The sequence below is a fragment of the Schistocerca americana genome, chromosome 3 (genome assembly GCF_021461395.2).
Source record: "Schistocerca americana isolate TAMUIC-IGC-003095 chromosome 3, iqSchAmer2.1, whole genome shotgun sequence".
Classification (NCBI taxonomy): domain Eukaryota; kingdom Metazoa; phylum Arthropoda; class Insecta; order Orthoptera; family Acrididae; genus Schistocerca; species Schistocerca americana.
The window spans coordinates 718477783-718497511 of NC_060121.1; positions in this window are offsets into that span (position 1 = coordinate 718477783).

Below are 19729 nucleotides of genomic sequence, written 5' to 3' on the forward strand. Positions count from 1 at the left end.
GCGACTCTCTTCTATACTGCTTATACTGTTCCTCAGCTATTAGTTCCTCAGAGGGCATCGCTGCCCAGGAACCCGGAAGTTCTGACAGAAGTGGCCAAAGAGCGCAAGATAAGATGGATCGATATCAGAGGGCAGGTCGCAAGATTTGTGGTGCACTTTGTACATTAATATAATGTTAAAATCTTTTTAAACACTTATTGTACAATTATGGTAAAAATTTTATTGCTTTCATCTTTTTAATGTAATTTTAGCGCTGTGATCAACTTTACAGTACTATGCCTGGATGACGGTCAGTATTTGGTGAATATTCGACGCTCTTACATCTGGAATTGTCATACTTTGCCATATTTGTTATATGATTACAAATATATTACTGTACAGTGCACTAATCATCGCGTGAATTCCAGTTTACATCAGTTCTGCAGCCCAAATGACTGCAATACCCACCCACTGCCTCGCCTCAGCACAGGGAGTTCGAGTACTTTCAATCAGTAGGTCACATTCATGATCCAGCCAACTCACGCCATATACCTATCTATACGATTCTCAAGTTAAGGCACTGTTTCTCAGTTCTTGGTCAGTAGCAGACAAACAGCTAGTGATGTTATACCACTCTGCCGGTATGTGTGGACTGCCAGGTCTTGGTTTACTTGTGGTTGTCCGTTTCATAATCACATCATCTACGGTCGAAATGGGCAGCTTTAGAAGGATCTAAATGTTCCTGGTGGATCTGTCACTCAGGTGGTGACCAACAACTCGCTCACGTTTGATGTCTCTGAGCTCTACTGATCGACTCTTTGTGCTGTTACCGCCTCTTTATTCCCGACAAAATACACTCCTGGAAATGGAAAAAAGAACACATTGACACCGGTGTGTCAGACCCACCATACTTGCTCCGGACACTGCGAGAGGGCTGTACAAGCAATGATCACACGCACGGCACAGCGGACACACCAGGAACCGCGGTGTTGGCCGTCGAATGGCGCTAGCTGCGCAGCATTTGTGCACCGCCGCCGTCAGTGTCAGCCAGTTTGCCGTGGCATACGGAGCTCCATCGCAGTCTTTAACACTGGTAGCATGCCGCGACAGCGTGGACGTGAACCGTATGTGGAGTTGACGGACTTTGAGCGAGGGCGTATAGTGGGCATGCGGGAGGCCGGGTGGACGTACCGCCGAATTGCTCAACACGTGGGGCGTGAGGTCTCCACAGTACATCGATGTTGTCGCCAGTGGTCGGCGGAAGGTGCACGTGCCCGTCGACCTGGGACCGGACCGCAGCGACGCACGGATGCACGCCAAGACCGTAGGATCCTACGCAGTGCCGTAGGGGACCACACCGCCACTTCCCAGCAAATTAGGGACACTGTTGCTCCTGGGGTATCGGCGAGGACCATTCGCAACCGTCTCCATGAAGCTGGGCTACGGTCCCGCACACCGTTAGGCCGTCTTCCGCTCACGCCCCAACATCGTGCAGCCCGCCTCCAGTGGTGTCGCGACAGGCGTGAATGGAGGGACGAATGGAGACGTGTCGTCTTCAGCGATGAGAGTCGCTTCTGCCTTGGTGCCAATGATGGTCGTATGCGTGTTTGGCGCCGTGCAGGTGAGCGCCACAATCAGGACTGCATACGACCGAGGCACACAGGGCCAACACCCGGCATCATGGTGTGGGGAGCGATCTCCTACACTGGCCGTACACCACTGGTGATCGTCGAGGGGACACTGAATAGTGCACGGTACATCCAAACCGTCATCGAACCCATCGTTCTACTATTCCTAGACCGGCAAGGGAACTTGCTGTTCCAACAGGACAATGCACGTCCGCATGTATCCCGTGCCACCCAACGTGCTCTAGAAGGTGTAAGTCAACTACCCTGGCCAGCAAGATCTCCGGATCTGTCCCCCATTGAGCATGTTTGGGACTGGATGAAGCGTCGTCTCACGCGGTCTGCACGTCCAGCACGAACGCTGGTCCAACTGAGGCGCCAGGTGGAAATGGCATGGCAAGCCGTTCCACAGGACTATATCCAGCATCTCTACGATCGTCTCCATGGGAGAATAGCAGCCTGCATTGCTGCGAAAGGTGGATATACACTGTACTAGTGCCGACATTGTGCATGCTCTGTTGCCTGTGTCTATGTGCCTGTGGTTCTGTCAGTGTGATCATGTGATGTATCTGACCCCAGGAATGTGTCAATAAAGTTTCCCCTTCCTGGGACAATGAATTCACGGTGTTCTTATTTCAATTTCCAGGAGTGTACTTCCTGTTCCCCTACTTTTCTACAGGCTGGACTGACTCCCTTCACATCTAGTGGCCAATCTGGCTCTATATATGTTGTCTGTACACTTCTGATCCGATAGTCTTACCAGTAACACGAGTAGGCAAAGAATGATGTGAGGTGGAAACAGTAGGTTACCCTTACTGAAAACCTTACTGACCATCGGTTTGACACCCGTGAAGCGTCAGGACGACAGTAGATCTGTTATATTAATTTCTTTATTCCAGCCCTCGGCCATAGCACATCAAGAAGAGCTTCCTGGAGGAATCCAGTTGCCTCTCATACGAAACAAAAGACGTCCGGCATCACTGACAACGGAAAGAGCGTGGCCGAGCATGGTGTCACTCGAATACCACTGTCGGCAATGTCTCGTTCTGCGACAGTGATGACAGAGCGGTGGCGCAGCTGACGATGACCGTGAACTTCGTCTAGCACATGGGCAAATCCCTCGTGATTCAGGACAGGCTGCCCTGTCTTGTGGTCGAACGGCGGACCCTGCATTCCAGGGTGTTGCTCTGGGTGTCACAGGATCGTGGGGTAGACTGTGATACTGTTATGACAATGATTTAGTACACGAATGGCTGGGTACTTACCAGACTATGTTCGCTTAGGGCTTAAGGCACATAGTCTAAACGTTTCCATTTTGCAAATGAGGAAAGGCTTCCATCTTTCCACTAAAGTACTGAAAAGTCAGCTTTTGCTATATTGTGGCCAGCTCGCTATGCTTCGAAACGCCAGATGCTTTGCAATGCATGGCACTCTCGTCCACCTTTTGCTGGCTCTGTTTCAATTCACTTCTACTTTTGCGTAATTTTTCACCGAATACAGTCGGTATACCACACTGCCCTCTTTTTTATCAAGACCAGGTCCTTCGTGTCGATTAAAATGGACTATCCTTTAGAGATTCTGGTGACTGGCCCTTTTTCCCTGTTTCGCGCCTGAAGAATTATTGTAACAAATGGTTCCCTTAGATACGTCAATTAACCTTACACATTTCCACGTGACCTCGCACCGTACTCCTTAACTCAAACACCATGCACCTTATTCCATTATTAGCCTTCTTGTGGAATCACTTGTAGCTCTTTTTTTCCCAACTCAAAAGCTAAAATGGAACAATTATTCTTAGTAATACCCCCGTGTGCGTTCAGATTTCTTCTGTTGCTTCATTCTGTAGCTTGGGATATCCAGTCCACTGGAATCTACATGCAGTACGTGATACTCGTGTTGGTAGTGGTGGTGATACTGATAATACTGTTTTGCTGTGTCTATATTTTACGATATAATATGCAGTGTAGTATTATACAGGGTTTTTCCGTGAGAACGTACAAAAATGTAACAGGACATAGAGAAGCTAAGTCTTCTACATAAAAAAACATGGACTAGGCTCAGCAGAACAAGTGCCGCTGCGAAGGTTGGAATGATAACAGTCAATTCTGATTTTGGTGACATGAATTTACATGCCGCAATAAGGTTTGCAGGGATACTCGACCCTCCTATTGCTTCAGAAGAGCGTTTATAGACTAGAATTTCATTTAAGCTGGTTCAATCTGCAGCACGCCAACAGAAACGAGGCTGCGAAATATTCACGGTGTTACCCCTGAAATCGTGACAGACAAACGGAAAGTTGCTCCTTATACTAATCACATTCAGTCCATCGCTAACCTAAAAAGATATATTAAATGATTACCTCCTAGGCCTTAATCCATACAGGTTCCGCGTTAGTGTTTGATTCCCGACGTATTTTTTGTCTTCTGATACCTTTCCGCTCACTGTCCTTTTCTGGTCCGCGTCTCTTATCCCTTTAATAACTTCTCGACTCCCTTTAAAAGGTTTAACCCGCCATACATGCACGATTGTCGTTATCTAGCTTTTAACTACTATATAATACTTCATGTGGTGACAGTTCTGTATTGGTATGCTGCTCTGAGTTGTAGGCGGACACCCCATTTCGTGTGATGTAAGTGAACATACTAACCTAGCATCTTTCCGACTGTCCTCTGCACTCTTTCAGCCCTGCCTTTGGCTTCTGGATGTAGAGGACTCGTCCTTCTTCGCATTCAATAACTTACACAATTGCTTGAACTGATGTGACATGAAGTTCGTTCCCTCGCCTGTTATTATTGTTTCAGGCATTCCAAACATCAATATCTAATTATTTTAAAGTGCTTGTGCCACTGCTCCTGCCTGATGGTTTGGCATTGCTACCATTTCTACATATCACGAAAAATTATCTCTGATTGTGAGCACATACCTGTTCCCTGCAGGTGTTTTACTGAATGGAGCTAAAACGTTAACCCTCAGAAGTTCGAATGGTGCTGTTGCTTCAGATAATCTCTGAAATGGTAGGCTTGTTCGAGAAAAGTTCGCTCTCTGTGCCCCCTGTATGCAATTCCGCACTTACTGGTTTAAATCTGTCTGCCTATTCGTCCACCAACACTTTTCTGCTTCTGTTGGTAGATCTGCAACCTCCGTGACCCGTTGATATATGATTATGAGTTTCTTATAGCACTCCATTCCTGCATAGTAACCCATCCTGCATACAAAACTGTGACTGCTTAAAATACTGTTTACATTCGTCATCTGCTATTTGTGCACCTTGCAATTCCTTACACTTATTATCCCTAACATGTAAGATCGTTACTTTTCTACTTAAGCCATCTGCATCTCCATGTTGCTTCCCAAGTTTATGTGTAACTTCGAAATCAAATTCACTTAGTCTTATGCCCGTCTTGTCTACCTACATCAAGGATGCTTTAACCCCAACAGCCATTTTAATGCTGCGTGATCTGTTATTCCTCTAAACATCTTACAGTATTGATAACATTAGAAATACGTGATTCCATAAATAAGGCTCAACATCTCTTTCACCGTCTGGAATAATTTCTTTCTGCAGAATTCAGTTGCCTTGATGTATACACTACCAGAGGTTCCACTCCTTCTACCTCTTGTGACGACACACATCCAAGTGCATGGTTTGACGCCTCGCATTATAGAATTTCTCTATTAAAATCCGTAATTACCTATATATGACTCGCTGTTAAAGCTTCTCTTAGCTCCTCAAAAGCATGATGGCGCTCTTCTGAGCACAAAGATTTAGTCCCCTTTTTAAAAAATTGTGTCAAGTGTAAGTAGGCTGTTTAGGTTTTCTTATTGGTAACGCCACGTAGCGCTCTTTGTGAGAATCACTTGCTGTGCTGTGTGCAGTCTGTGTCTAGTTTGCATTGTTGTCTGCCATTGTAGTGTTGGGCAGCGGCAGCTGCATGTGAACAGCGCGTAGCGTTGCGCAGTTGGAGGTGAGCCGCCAGCAGTGGTGGATGTGGGGAGAGAGATGGCGGAGTTTTGAAATTTGTCATGAACTGCTATATTTATATATGATGATATCAAGGTAAATACATTGTTTGTTCTCTATTAATATCTTTCATTTGCTAACTATCCCTATCAGTAGTTAGTGCCTTCTGTAGTTTGAATCTTTTATTTAGCTGGCAGTAGTGGCGCTCGCTGTATTGCAGTAGTTCGAGTAATGAAGATTTTTGTGAGGTAAGTGATTTGTGAAACGTATAGGTTAATGTTAGTCAGGGCCATTCTTTTGTAGGGATTTTTGAAAGTCAGATTGCGTTGCGCTAAAAACATTGTGTGTCAGTTTAAGGACAGTCCTGTATAAATTGTTCAAAGGGGACGTTTCACAAGGGCAATTAGAAACAGCGTGTGTTTGGCAGTGGACACGAGAGGTAGCCTTGGCGGCGAACACCCTCGCCATGAAAATGTCCGTTCGGGTCGGCGCCGGCTGTTTTGAGCGCGTTTTGTGATGAACGACGTAGCTAGGAAGTGTAGCGGTCGTTAGCCGATTATACATTATAGTGCTAAAGAAACCTGCATAGATATGCAAACAGGCAGAATATGGCGCTGCGATCGGCAACGCCTATATAAGACAAGAAGTGCCTGAAGCAGTTGATAGATCGTTTACTGCTGATACAATGGCAGGTTATCAAGTCTTAAGTGAGTCTGAACGTGGTGTTTTAGTCGGCGCACGAGCGACGGGACACAGCATCTTCGAGGGAGCGATGAAGTGGGCATTTTACCGTACGACCATTTCACGAGTTTACCGTGAATGTAAGGAATCCGGTAAAACATCAGATCAGCTGCTAGAAAAGATCCTTCAATAACGGGACCAAAGACGACTGAAGAGAATCGCTCAACATCACAGAAGTGGAACCCTTCTGCAGATTTCAATGCTGGGCCATCAACAAGTGTAATTGTGCGAACCATTCAGCGAAACAACATCGATATGGGCTTTTGGAGCCGAAGCACCGGTCGTGTACCCTTGATGACTGCACGACACAAAGTCCGCAGTGAGACCAATACGTGCTCCACACGGATAGCGGGCAGCACGTATTGGTCTCACCTCGGACTTCTAGTACTCAGGCACACACAACTGGTATCATCAAAGAGTACCGGCCTGAAGGTGGCGTTGACGCAACGTCGAAACTAGTAGCCAAATAAATACGAAATCTTAACTACAGCTGGAGGAGTTTCATTTTTAATAAAAATACGATCTGAAGTCTCACCATCGTCCAATTTAAATATGGACGTACGAAAAAAAGGTTTATCTAATATTGTTGTAAGTGCACTGCCTTCAGTTCATTATGGTAGCATAATTTTTTAAGCAATTTGAGTGGTAGCGTGTTCGTTGTGTATTGGGCCGCGCGATTAATTCGATAGTAATTTTTACGATTTGTCGTATCTCTTAGGCTGGGTTGTGGGTTTGACCGGCGCCTTCGGGCCCTTGTGTGTTTTTCTTATTTAGTACACACTAACGTTCTCTTTGTGCTACTGGTACACCCTATAACAGTTGCCTGTTCTGGAGTTAATACTGTTTGAGGGAGTATATGTGAGACAAAGTCGGCCTGAGACTTGTATACCTCGCACTATTGGTCGGGTAGACAACTGGTGGTCGAGCGGGACAACCGGCCGTTGTCTACGCTGACTGTTGTGTACGGCGTTCGTGTCTGTACGTGGTTGGCACCTGAAGCTAAGATATATTTACAAGCTCAGCTATATTTACAAGTGCCTTGTATCGGCCCAAGGTTCACAAACATAAAAAGAATTTCTGTATGTAATTATTGCTTGTCCTTATTAGGCGTTAGCTAAGCTGTGTTTCAGATGAAAGACTTGCACGTTTAAAGTTGCTTATTCTATTTATTCAGCCATGAATACATTTGCCAAGCGTGTCACTCATTGTTTATAAGTCAGTTTTGGCACTGTTCAGTTTGTCTTCAGTCTATTCCTCGAGATTCTTAACATCGGAAGCAATTTATTTTAATCACATTACTGAAATCCTATGAAATTTTCATTAACGTAGGCCTAAATTAGCTTCTGCCGTTAGATCTGCAACGATTGATCCCTATCATTCTATTGTTAAGCATGGTACAACAATCCCATGAAATTTGCGATGGGGTAAATCGGCTGCTGCCATCTGACGTGCAACTAGAAGTCACTGTAACGACAAGTTGTTCAGACAATTGTTATTTATTCCCAGGGCGCTTTCGTATAAGGAGTACCTGACACGAACTCTTCTAAGCTCAAAACCAGAAAAGGCGTTCTGCATAAACTATGTGGCACTAGTTGAATATCGTCGGCAGACACTATTCATGTATCAGCATTCGGATCGGTGTACTGAAGAACAATGCACTGTGCATGTGTGCTACAACGTAAATAACATAAAGCTGTCGGTAACTCCGACTTTTCATTATTAGACGATGTGGATCGAAACAGATTAAGATCTACACAGCCCGCTCTGTTCAAGACATTCAACCCTTCACGAATGGAAGCGTTGTTGGCGACATAACCGTCCTCCACATGCATGAAACTGCCGTGCATTCAGAAGACACTCCCTCGATTAGACCAGCCTCGGGCAATTTGAACCGCACCCGTACGGTCCATGGGAAATGTGCAGATTCTCTCCAGAGTTGGTGCAAATCTTCGTCACCTTCTCGTGATCATGGTGCGGAACGAGAGACAGTTGCTCCTGTTGTATCAACATGTTCCGTACGTACGTATAAGAGCCTCTCCGAGGACCTTAGAACGGCGAGTATGTGATAAACTGAAAAAAAGCCTTTTATATTTGCCTATAATAATGTTATTTGTGTTGTGCTGGAGAACTATGTTAAACTGTTGATATGCAGTAGTTTAATAATCTTTGTTTATGTATAGCTGTTCTTGTGTCTCAGAAACTCATAATGTGTGCCACACGATAGATGATAAGTAAGTAATGCTATGGGAGTAATATACTGCTACTCATCTTAGATATCGCGGTAGGGTTGAGGGACGGCATACAATAATAGTGAAGAATGATTTTATGGTGTTTCGTCCCTGTATTTAACTAACTATGAATACTATAAAATTAGGCAGCGCAGTCTGTGTTTCAGTTATTTGTGTTTTTCAATCCATCAACCATTTCGCGAAAATGAGTGCTACAGAGAACCAATAACTTTCTCATATGTATCCGGGTCAATGTTCATTCCACACGGCTGAATGCCTAAGTACATTTAACCCCGTATATAGTCGTAAGGTCTAAAGCGCACCACACACCAGTGACGGATCGCAGCATTCCATCGCAAGCAATGTCGCTGCAATCAGTGCATCGCCTAGTCAACGCCATGCACAAGAGATTAGAAAAGCAATATCTACCATTATTACAAGGAACACTGCGTTGAGATAATATGCAAAGGAAAAATAACTGTTATGCTTAGCAGCAGCGGTAGTTGATCTTCGTATCGAAAGGTATACTTGCAAAAAGTAAATATAAATGGGATATGTGAGTAATTAAACTTAAGTTGAAACTCTTTTCTTTGGAACTGTAGGTTGCTATACAGAATCTATAACATTTTTCACTGTGTCCGAGTGGATTGTGCACATTCTTCTAGTGTACTAATATATATAAATCGTTCTTCATTTATTAATCGTCAATTTCTGTTTCATTAATTAGTCTTTCAGTCCATGTACAAAAGTTGACACAATTTATTTTGCAGTATCTGTGTCCTACAGAAATGTTGTCAGCAGCAACACTGCATTGTCATAAAGTTTGGGTGGAGCTTTGGATTATATAAAACGGACTTGAGTGTAGCAGTACAACAGATTTGCCTTGAACATTTTAACTAAAATGACCATTTCGTATCACTGTACGTAAACTGGCTACAAAGTAAATACTTTAGTAATCTGTGTCGTTCTTTCATAAATAACTCAAAATCAGATGGAACGCAGTGAAACGTATATATTATTATATATTTCCCATCAATATTGTTTCTACAGCAGAAGCTTCGAAGTTCTAATCACAGCAAAATCGGACGTTGTATTTTGTGTTAATTCTTAACACAAGTGAGGCCTGGAGTGGCCGTGCGGTTAGAGAGGTCATGTCATTGAATGCAGGCCCTCCCGTCGGAGGTTCGAGTCATCCCTCTGGTATGCGTGTATTTGTTGTTCTTATCATAGATTACTGTAAGTAATTTATAAGTCTAGGGACCGATGACCTCAGCGGTTTTTTCCTTTCGGAATTTATACACATTTGAACATAAGTGACAACTTCGGCTTGAACTTCACTTCTGAAAGTGGTTGGTAACCGCTGAATAACTATAAATTGTGCCTTAGTGTATTGCTCGACGTGGACGAAGAGAAATGAAACGAAACTGCACAAGGGTGCTTAATAACTAGAGAAAAGATTCACTGCTATGCGCTCACACTGCCACACACCGCACGGAATACATCAGATTGCCTGCGATTTCCACGCTGCCAACAATCAGCGACCGATCGCTGCGATTTACCCACACAGGTCACTCGAATGTTGGCTCGTTGAAACAGCGGAAAATCAGGCAGCTGATTAGACCATAAATGATAGGCTGCGCATGACTTCTTGACGTTGAAAACATCATCCCCATCAGATGACTTATGACGGTGTCCAATTGTCGCCAACTTTTCGGATACTTTTCAGTCGATTTTTATCTTCCTTCTGGTAGTTTCAGTAAAGGTTTCATTAATACTGCAGCATCTGGTAGCAACAAAAGATATGTCAAAGGAAACAATCTTCTTTTCGAAAGTTATTGTTGTTCTAAAGGCACAAGAAGTAGTTCAAACACATTTTTGACAGAAAGTCAATGATTTTAGAGGCTGATGCTAAGATGTGATATTGTTACCAAGCAGATGAGAATGCTCTTCTTTTTGAGCGGGTTTATTTGCGTTGTTTGTATCTAAGTACACTCCTGGAAATTGAAATAAGAACACCGTGAATTCATTGTCCCAGGAAGGGGAAACTTTATTGACACATTCCTGGGGTCAGATACATCACATGATCACACTGACAGAACCACAGGCACATAGACACAGGCAACAGAGCATGCACAATGTCGGCACTAGTACAGTGTGTATCCACCTTTCGCAGCAATGCAGGCTGCTATTCTCCCATGGAGACGATCGTAGAGATGCTGGATGTAGTCCTGTGGAACGGCTTGCCATGCCATTTCCACCTGGCGCCTCAGTTGGACCAGCGTTCGTGCTGGACGTGCAGACCGCGTGAGACGACGCTTCATCCAGTCCCAAACATGCTCAATGGGGGACAAATCCGGAGATCTTGCTTGCCAGGGTAGTTGACGTACACCTTCTAGAGCACGTTGGGTGGCACGGGATACATGCGGACGTGCATTGTCCTGTTGGAACAGCAAGTTCCCTTGCCGGTCTAGGAATGGTAGAACGATGGGTTCGATGACGGTTTGGATGTACCGTGCACTATTCAGTGTCCCCTCGACGATCACCAGTGGTGTACGGCCAGTGTAGGAGATCGCTCCCCACACCATGATGCCGGGTGTTGGCCCTGTGTGCCCCGGTCGTATGCAGTCCTGATTGTGGCGCTCACCTGCACGGCGCCAAACACGCATACGACCATCATTGGCACCAAGGCAGAAGCGACTCTCATCGCTGAAGACGACACGTCTCCATTCGTCCCTCCATTCACGCCTGTCGCGACACCACTGGAGGCGGGCTGCACGATGTTGGGGCGTGAGCGGAAGACGGCCTAACGGTGTGCGGGACCGTAGCCCACCTTCATGGAGACGGTTGCGAATGGTCCTCGCCGATACCCCAGGACCAACAGTGTCCCTAATTTGCTGGGAAGTGGCGGTGCGGTCCCCTACGGCACTGCGTAGGATCCTACGGTCTTGGCGTGCATCCGTGCGTCGCTGCGGTCCGGTCCCAGGTCGACGGGCACGTGCACCTTCCGCCGACCACTGGCGACAACATCGATGTACTGTGGAGACCTCACGCCCCACGTGTTGAGCAATTCGGCGGTACGTCCACCCGGCCTCCCGCATGCCCAGTATACGCCCTCGCTCAAAGTCCGTCAACTGCATATACGGTTCACGTCCACGCTGTCGCGGCATGCTACCAGTGTTAAAGACTGCGATGGAGCTCCGTATGCCACGGCAAACTGGCTGACACTGACGGCGGCGGTGCACAAATGCTGCGCAGCTAGCGCCATTCGACGGCCAACATCGCGGTTCCTGGTGTGTCCGCTGTGCCGTGCGTGTGATCATTGCTTGTACAGCCCTCTCCCAGTGTCCGGAGCAAGTATGGTGGGTCTGACACACCGATGTCAATGTGTTCTTTTTTCCATTTCCAGGAGTGTATTATGGATTGAATGGTGAGAGTCATTACATATCTGTCTCGTAAAAGTACGTTCTTAATCAGATATGAAGGTCGATGAATCACGAAGATTTTGAGAAGATAGAATTCATATCTATGTCACTGTAAGAATTTTCTCTGTAATCAATATTTTCTAATACATTGTGTTTGTTATCTTCACACTGTTTGAGCATCTGAAGAGGATTAAACAAAATTAATAAAACATCAACGCTCATTTTATCTTAATGAAGAGTGTTATGAATGGAAACGGATAATATTATCCATAAAAGAGTAATAAAACATTTCGATCATGTTACTGAGAAATCGTGAGAAAATAAATGCTTTCTCACTAACCTATATGTGGTCTTCTGCGCAAGCAGTGAACTAAATCATTCGTAGTACAACAAATAAAGCAGTTCACTGAAGAACAGTAGTTTTTTCGCTTGTAAAGACAACAAGTTGTCGCAAAAATATTGCAAACTGTTTGTTAACATTTCAACTGGCTAAATGAAAACCGGTATTTATCGCAGTAATACCGGGAAGTTACTAGAAATTTCTTCAGCTGTACTACTCCATGCGACACAGTAAATGAACGTGTCGTGTAACTATTAAAGCCAGTGCTTAATTTCAGTTATAAATGAGAGAAATTGTCGCCGTCAGCTCCATTTCGAGAAGGGGGCAGTGATAGAAATTTGACCGTCCAGGTGCAGTCACGTCACTTAAATACTAGTTTCAAACTTTACCACGGTAGAGATCTCTGTGTATTCATGATCTAAGAGTAGTTGCCAGCGCAGTCCCTATTCTCGAAACACTACCAAGTACTGTTGTCGATATGTCCCAATAGCGTAACAACGACACAGATTATCAACGACACTGTCGATATTTGGCCATGAGGGTATGCATCATCACAATTCGGGATGATGAGTCACAAAATCAACATGAACGTCGCTTGGAAGGAATGAGGAAAAGATCCAGCTCATCTCGGGGTGGTGGATCTGAAGTAGGACATGAACGTCGCGTAGAAGGAATGTGTGAAATACAGGATGGTCAAAAAGTCTGAAAACTGCGAAGGGTGTTATTGCGTAGTCTCTGCTGAAAAATAATTTTTAAGAAAACCATAAATTTGGTGAGGTACGCTGATTCCGAGTTAATTAGCACTGAAGCTAGCCAATCAGGCATTATCGCACACAAAATCAAGCAGCCCGCAATGTGCAATGAGTGTTGTTCTCATAGTGTAATGATAGCCCAAGAGACGTTTCAGCTTTTGGCCCTTATTCGATCCTCACCACTGTCACATGTTCGGTTTCTGCACCGCTTTTTGGTCAGTTTTAGGAAACCAAACGAAGAACACGATTGGCGACACCATCTCTGGTGAGATGCTTAAATTTACCTCACTGGATAACTTCAGTGCTGATTAACTCGGAAACGGCGCTAATTGTCGAGTTTGTTTCTTAATAATTATTTCTCAGCACAGCCTACCCTGCAACGCCCTTACAACACTTTCAGACTCTTTCTGATCATCCTGTATATGTGACATCTGTGTATGTGGGAGAAGCCGTGGGTATATAGCTGGTCCCCAAGACATAATCATTTGTCACACGCTAGTGTGAGAGCTTCAAGCATAGAGTTTATTTAGGCAACCACAAATTGTAAAGTACAAGTAACTTTTTACTCAGCGGGTAGTGTCATTTTCATAAACTTTTCGGTTGATAAAGGCCCTGGGGCATCCTTTCCAGTTATCCTATTGAGCACAAATTTTACGAAACACACAAATTCATGGAATCAAAATTGGATGGTTAACCAAAAATATTAAAATACAAGAGCGCTTAATTAGACCCAACATGTACAGGCTACTGCCGCACAGTTCCTGGTTCCTGAAACCACAGAAAGACATGCAGCGCCTTTAAGAGAAATGTATCCTGCAGCTCTCCGAGCAAGGATTAGACAAGACTGTGGAAACGATAAATAAGGAGTAGAAAACTAGTTGGTATTCAAAAAAGTTTTCAGTCGTTCCCTTGATTCCCATACAGGACGCAGTGAGTACTGAGTAAATGGTTCAAATGACTCTGAGCACTATCGGACTTAACATCTGTGGTCATCAGTCCCCTAGAACTTAGAACTACTGAAACCTAACTAACCTAGGGACATCACACACATCCATGCCCGACGCAGGATTCGAACCTGTGGCCGTAGCGGTCACGCGGTTCCAGACTGAAGCGCCTAGAACCGCACGGCCACACTGGCCGGCACTGAGTAAATACGGGTCCTGTATGGTTCTCAAGGGAATCGTATACTATTAGAAGCCAATGGCCTTGCTGCAGTGGTAACACCAGTTCCAGTCAGATCACTGAAGTTAAGTTCTTTCCGGCTTGGCTAGCACTTGGATGGGTGACAGCCCTAGTCTGCCGAGCGCTGTCGGCAAGTGCGATGCACTCAGCCGTTGTGAGGCCCATTGGTCACTTGATTGAGTACCGGCTTCTGTCACTAATACTTAACGGCCGGGAGAGTAATGCACTAACCAACCGTTCCTTCACATCCCAAACCATCGACGTCTTTTGGCTGAGGATGACATGGCCGTCGGTCCGTACCGTTGGGGCTTCCGATGCCTGCTGGGACGGAGAGCAGTGTACCATTATTCGTACAAAACAGTGGCAAGATCAGGTGACGATGATGGAGGTGGATAATGATCAAGCACCTGTCTTTCCAAGGTAGACCACAAACGGTCAAAAATATAGAGATCTCGCGGCTCTTGTCACTAGGTGAGATGTGTCACTTCATCCTCGTGCTCTAAAACCAATTTTGGCGATGGGAACTGTGTGAACGGGAGACGTATCGTCGTGGAACACAGCATCACCACTAGGGAAAAATCGTTGTAAAAACTCACCAAAAATGGTCCTTGAGGCACACACACGTTGTAGAGTAAGCATGTCCGTCGAATACCACGATATGGCTGCCCAAATCATGACATAACCACTGCCATGTTTCATTGTAAACTTCGACCAACTGACATTCTTCCACAGGTCCGTAGTATCTTCTACGGCTTCGACACGATATTTTCCTGCTGCGGGCTTCTGCATCACTGACATTTGGTTATGGAATTCCAGTTCGCCATGCAATTCCCTGCTCCTGGTACTCTGTTCGTTTTCTTTTCTTTTGTAGTTGATAGAGTTCGCAAGTTCGACAATCAGTTCTGCAGTGACTTTTTCAGCTGTTGTCCTCTTATTTTTCATCGTAGTCCTCTTTAATCACCGTCCGTCATCAGAAATCAGTACAAATATCCCTATTGTAACTTAGCGAATGATGTTTTCCCAATCTCCTCGTGTGGGATAAAATTTTCGATATGGTGTCTCTCAAAACATCAGACACTTCGGCTAACATACCACCACCAACAATCTTCCCACACACGAATGCACTGAGTTCCTCCATAATGAACTCACAACTACACAGAAAACTGTTCGAAAGATGAATGATCATTGCAACGTATTGACGACATTCGCAGGAGCTGTTCTTGATCAAGTACAAGAGTGCAGCTTCCAGGCCTGGTTAATAGCCCGTTTTATGTTTAACCACCCATTTCTCGCGGTGTTTCGATACTTTTGTCCACACCGTTTCGCTTGATGATGATAGGAAAACAAAATTTGGAAATTTGTGGTAAGTTCCTATTCGATCAAACTACTGAGGTCATCCGTCCCTAAGCTTACACACTACTTAATCTAACTTAAACTAACTTACGCTAAGGACAACACACACACCCATGCCCAAATGAGGACTCGAAGCTCCGATGGCGGGGGGGTGGGGGGGGGGTGACCGTGTCATAGCGCCATAGACCGCGTGGTTACCCCGCGCAGTTGATGAGATAGGCAGTGTGATGGGAGTTGTGTAACCCAGACGTTGCAAGTAGGAGACTATCCCGGGCTTTGACGTCTTCTGTAGAGCACATTAGGACACTTAAGTTCAGGAGACATTCTTAGTGCTGGGTTCTGCCACGCGGTAGACATTGAATGAACGGCTGAACATTGTTTACTCCCTCCTATACTCCACTAAACTCGATTGGTGGTGCTACAGCTTTTTGTGAGAAGTGCACAACGGGAAAGTCTACATTCACACTTACAGACATCGGTTTACACACTTGGAGTAATTTACGAGTGCCTCAGCGTGCATAAAGGAGCTGAATAGGACACAGAAGTTCTTGAACACAGCGTTTTGCTGTTGCAAAACGTTTCCGAGTCAAATTAATTACAATAAATGGGTAGCCGTGTGGGTTAAAGCGCTGTTTCCGGAACAGGAGCATAGCCGGCCCTGGCTCGAATCACACCGGTGGGTTGACGAGGTGTCATTTAGCCGGTTTCACACATCCTACTAGATGAATACTGTACTGCTTCCGAAATCCCGCCTCAGTTAAACACTTTGCAAACATTTAGAAAATTTCTCACACTCTCAGTTGAATAACACTACAGGCAGACGATTGGGGTGCGTGACAGGAAGGTCATTCGGACCCTCTTAAATTAACCATCTCAATGCTTTAATAATCGTGCCGACTCTGAATAGATGTTATCGTTTTCATTATTTTCATTTACCTAGTTACCTTATCTACACACGTATAGCTACAGCCCGCTGTCTTTTTGTATGTTTCGTGCTCATATCACCCGACATGCGAGCTGGGCACGCGATGCTTGGACGACTAACCAGCTCATTCAAATAACTATATCTTGAATTAACCTGTCCCTTTATTCGTGGCTGTCAAGTCACGGACTAAATGGAAGTTTAGATTACCGGACGTTGAAATTGTACACAAACTTAAATTGGAAAAATAGTCGAAGCATCCATACGCCAAGGCAATCATTGTACTACAATACCTTTGAAGAAAAATGGGTCTCTCATTTGAGGACATCATTACTGCAAACAATCATTAAAAAAGTTTGTGCATCCCGTGGCGAAAGAAGCAAAATATACAAGTAAATTTTAAAAATTGGAGCCTGAAGAAAAAATTAAAGGATAAAATGCGCGGTGTACCGAAAAAGTGAACAGTGTACGGATGGTCAGTACAATATAGAGTAAAAGTCGACATCGAGGGTCAATCACCTTCATTAACAAACAACATTACTGGGTACTTTCAAAAATGATCACCGTCCTATTATTACCACTAACACAAACGCCAAGTAGTTGACAATAATTCAACAGTTTATCATTCAGTTGAAATCAGGTGAAACGTGGGAAGATGGTAAGAGATTTAGATGTTCATTTATAAGCCTCTTTAAATATAAGCCTCTTTAATTATCTCCATCGTGCTGCCTTAAAACCACAACAATATTCATGGTTCCCTTCGAATGTAAAAACGGGTAGTGTATGAAACTTACAAGGGCACATTTTCTCGTTCTCAATACTGAAAGAAAGATGAAAAACTGAGTACTATCTTATCAGGAGGACTACAGAGATATAATACAGATCCTTTACGTTTCGTGAGAACTGTTATAGAAGAACTTTTTAACAAAAAAAACGAGAAGCATTGGTTAGAAGAAGACACTGCTTGTAACTGATCACAAGCAGGGCCACAAACTATGAGAAAGTCATGGTTGACGCGATAAACCATTAGTAATCACATCAGAAATAACCAATGGAAAAGTGCATGACCAGAAGTGTAATGAGGTCATAGTATATCTGTACTCCGCAGATTACTGTACAGTAAGTATAAATGGTATACCAGAGGGTTTTCACACAATTCCGAGAGACGGAAATTCATCGGTAGATATTTGTAAACACCATAATTACTTTACTTTTATAGTCGTGCTTTTCACGTGAGTTGTAACTTGGAGGAGGTAATATGTCTTCACCAGCTCGATTAAGCGTGGGCTTCCAGAATTCTGACAGTATGTTTCCCCGCCAAAGATAATGCTTCTCTTGTAACGTCCTCCACTGGAGGCGATAGTACCAACGTCTAACGGAACAAGCACATTCTTAAAAATGTTTTCCTTAATACCTGATTGTAAGGAACCCAGAATGACTAAAAATCCACAAAAAGTAGCCGAATAAAGGTTTCGTGGTTGAATTTGGGACAATTCTGAGAAATTTTATTTCGGCGTCTCGCCTCCCTCCAATTGACTTGTGTCATCCTTTTACCTCTAATCGTTAGACAGGTACGCCCAGGTACTTTACAGTTGTGGCTGATCCCATTTACCGATCGACGACTGTGTTATCAAATTAAATGTTCTTTCTATATCAATGCGAACTGACAATTACGTATTTTAAGGGCCAGTTGCCAGCAGTGACTCTATTGCAATTGTTCTGCAAAGAATGCGTGCCTCTTAATATAAATCATGGATAAACCAAATAACCCAACACAGTAACAAAATGCAAATGATGTAGATTTATATGTATAATTATGATTCTAAACTTTTGGAATACAACATTTCAGTTGGTGTCGATAGGTTTAAGGTATTTCTCTGGGTGGTACTGCGTCGAAGAATATATTGGTCTCCATGTTTTGGAAAACATTCATTAAAACGACAGTACCTTGAAAAATACGAAATAGTCCATACGAAACTTGTGTGCATTTTTGCTACAGCACATGCATACAAAATACCTGATGTAAGATAGTGGACGACAAATATGCTTGTGAGAACAAAAAGATTAATAGCAGGACGGACTGTGAGAAACTTTTTGTCAATGTTATTGTTTACCAAGTGTATTACCATGGGAGCTCATTGACAGGTTAGGAAATATTGAGATAAATTGAGATTTAACATGATCTCAGCTTAGGAGAGATGAGATGATGAGAGAGGCCATTCTACTGAAGAGATCTACAGCAACCGTGGAAAAAATGAACGGGGTTAGCTGGACTGAGACTTGAGCCTCTCCCTCCTCTCAAATATCTGGTAAGTTACCCAATGTTCCACAGTGATTGGAAGTAGAATGCCGGAAAAATATCATAACACAAAAAAAAAAAAAAATTATGTAGAGTAATCAAAAGGCGGGGAATAAATTTTTCTCGGATACATTTTTAAGTGATTAACATTGCAACTTTACAGGCTTATGTAAACTCGAGATAAGCCATTGTAAATGTGGAACGCTGGTACGTTAATAATCGGTGTAACTGCCATAATGCTAAGTGGAAGTATGCAACTAAGTATACATTTTGTTGTACAGATACCAGATGTCAGTTTGTAGGATGGAGTTCCATCCCTGTTGCACTTGGTCAGTCAACACAGGGGCGGTTAATGCTGGTTGTCGTGGAGTTGTAGTACTCTTGGAGACAGATCGGGTGATCGGCCAGCCCAAGGTTACATGTCGACGTTCTGTGGAGCCTATTTGCTTAAAACAGCAGTATGTGGAAGAGCGTTATCCTGCTGGAAAACACCCCCACGAATGCTGCTCATGAATGGCAGCACAGCAGGCCCAATCACCAGAATGACGTACAGATGTATAGTCGTACGTGGGATGCCCACGAGAGTGTTTCTGCTTTCTTACGAAATCGCACCCCAGATCATAACTCCAATTGTATGTCCAGTGTGTCTAGCATGTAGGAAGGTTGGTTGCAGGCGCTCAACTGGACTCCTTCTAACCATTACACGGTTGTCACTGACAGCGAGACAGAACTGGCTTTCACCAGGAAACACAACAGATCTCCAACCTGCCCTCCAATGAGCTCTCCCTCGACCGACTGAAGACGCAAACGGCGGTGGTTTGGGGCTACTGGAATGCACGCTGCGGAGCTATCCTTGAAGTAAATAATTGGTAACAGTTCGCTCTGACACTGTGGTGCCAACTGAAGTTCAAATAGCAGCTGCAGA